Raw genomic sequence first — 2500 nt, 5'->3', positions numbered from 1 at the left:
GCGTCGAGGCCCCCAGCTCGAGGTCGACAGCGCCGTCGTTGCGACTCGGGCGGCAAGCGGACGCGGCGCGGCTCGCCGGCCGCCACGCATCGCTGACGCGAGCCCGAATACCAAAACTTTCCACCTTCAACCGAGCGGCGATTGCCCGTCGCCGGGCATACGCACGCGAGCCGAGCCGTCGCGGAGCCGATCCCGCCGGCCGTTGTCGTTTCTGCGACCCTGAGACGGACGCGGTCCCGGGATGAACCCGAGGCCGCAATACGCGTTCAGATCGTCAATGCTCAATGTGTTCTGCAATTCACATTAAATCACGCAGCTTGCTGCGTCCTTCATCGACTCGCGAGCCGAGTGGTCCACCGCCAAGAGCCATCGTTTGTTTGTTTGCTTTTCGCTCTTCGATTCCTAACCTCGATTCGCCATCCGGCTGAAAAAATCGCGTGACGCCGAGCGGGTCGCGGTCGCAACAAATAGTGCGACAAGCCCGCGCACCGCATGAAGCCTTCGGGCACTCGACGCCGACAAAACAAGTTCCTGATCGCGGGGCGGCGGACGCGCCGAGGCACGTCGCCGTCCCGGTGTTTGCTCTTTCGCTCTTCGATTTTTTTTCTCGCGCTAATGATCCTTCCGCAGGTTCACCTACGGAAACCTTGTTACGACTTTTACTTCCTCTAAGTAATCAAGTTAGATCGTCTTTTCGGGCCAAGACCCAACCGTCGCCAGTCGAGCCCGGGCCCAATCGGAGGACCTCACTAAACCATTCAATCGGTAGTAGCGACGGGCGGTGTGTACAAAGGGCAGGGACGTAATCAACGCGAGCTAATGACTCGCGCTTACTGGGAATTCCTCGTTCAAGCGAAATAATTTCAATTCTCTATCCCTAGCACGACCGGGGTTCATCGGGTTACCCAGACCTTTCGGCCAAGGCGAACACACGTTGATCCGGTCAGTGTAGCGCGCGTGCGGCCCCGAACATCTAAGGGCATCACAGACCTGTTATTGCTCAATCTCGTGTGGCTAAACGCCACTAGTCCCTCTAAGAAGTTAAACGCCGGCCGGGAAGGCCGCGTAACTATTTAGCAAGCCAGAGTCTCGTTCGTTATCGGAATTAACCAGACAAATCGCTCCACCAACTAAGAACGGCCATGCACCACCACCCACAGAATCATGAAAGAGCTCTCAATCTGTCAATCCTCGCTGTGTCCGGGCCGGGTGAGATTTCCCGTGTTGAGTCAAATTAAGCCGCAGGCTCCACTCCTGGTGGTGCCCTTCCGTCAATTCCTTTAAGTTTCAGCTTTGCAACCATACTTCCCCCGGAACCCAAAGACTTTGGTTTCCCGCAAGCTGCCGGAGAGGTCGTCAAAATAACGCCCCCCGATCGCTAGTTGGCATCGTTTATAGTCAGAACTAGGACGGTATCTGATCGTCTTCGAACCTCTGACTTTCGCTCTTGATTAAAGAAAACATTCTTGGCAAATGCTTTCGCAGTCGTTCGTCTTGCGCCGATCCAAGAATTTCACCTCTAACGGCACAGTACGAATGCCCCCGTCCGTCCCTCTTAATCATTACCTCGCGCTCCGAAAACCAACAAAAAAGAACCGAGGTCCTATTTCATTATTCCATGCAACACTATCCAGGCGAAGCGCCTGCTTTGAACACTCTAATTTTTTCAAGGTAAACGTCCCGGCCGCCGCCGACACTCAGTCAAGAGCACCGACGGAAAACCGGAGGTAAAGCCAGAACGAACAGTGCACGCCTTGCGACGGACCGAACGCCTGCGCCCAAAATCCAACTACGAGCTTTTTAACCGCAACAACTTAAATATACACTTTTGGAGCTGGAATTACCGCGGCTGCTGGCACCAGACTTGCCCTCCAATGGATACTCGTTAAAATTTTTACAGTGTACTCATTCCAATTACAGGGCCTCGTTAGAGTCCTGTATCGTTATTTTTCGTCACTACCTCCCCGCGTCGGGAATGGGTAATTTGCGCGCCTGCTGCCTTCCTTGGATGTGGTAGCCGTTTCTCAGGCTCCCTCTCCGGAATCGAACCCTGATTCCCCGTTACCCGTAAGAACCTCGGTAGGCAGATACCGTACCGACGAAAGTTGATAGGGCAGACACTTGAATGATCCGTCGCCGGTGCAAGACCGTGCGATCAGCAAAGTTATCCCGAGTCGCCAACAAGACGAGCCGAAGCCCGGCAGGTTTTTGATATGATAAAGGCGCGCCTCCCGCAAGGTCGGCGCTTTTTGCATGTATTAGCTCTAGAATTACCACAGTTATCCAAGTAAAATTTACGATCAAATGAATCACGACTGATTTAATGAGCCATTCGCAGTTTTACCGTACGCAAGTTCGTACTGAGACATGCATGGCTTAATCTTTGAGACAAGCATATGACTACTGGCAGGATCAACCAGGTAACTATCGGCCGACAAAATACGCGAACGGAGTCTTTCGCTTTCCCCGTCGCGGTATCGCACTGTATTACTCAATCACT

General features: G+C 53.6%; 2 non-coding genes across 2 annotated transcripts; both read right to left on the bottom strand.

Moving 5' to 3' along the window:
• Positions 1-214: 214 nt before the first annotated feature.
• LOC145746681 (5.8S ribosomal RNA) lies at positions 215-368 on the bottom strand. The gene has a single exon (XR_014281457.1). It is a non-coding gene; the product is annotated as a 5.8S ribosomal RNA (ribosomal RNA).
• A 245-nt stretch (positions 369-613) lies between these two features.
• On the bottom strand, positions 614-2423 carry LOC145747479 (small subunit ribosomal RNA). The gene has a single exon (XR_014282205.1). It is a non-coding gene; the product is annotated as a small subunit ribosomal RNA (ribosomal RNA).
• Between the last annotated feature and the right edge of the window lie 77 nt (positions 2424-2500).

Source organism: Corella eumyota, chromosome 3, assembly GCF_963082875.1.
Source record: "Corella eumyota chromosome 3, kaCorEumy4.1, whole genome shotgun sequence".
NCBI lineage: Eukaryota > Metazoa > Chordata > Ascidiacea > Phlebobranchia > Corellidae > Corella > Corella eumyota.
Note: the sequence above shows the minus strand (reverse complement) of the source record. Positions and strands in the feature narration are given on the sequence as shown.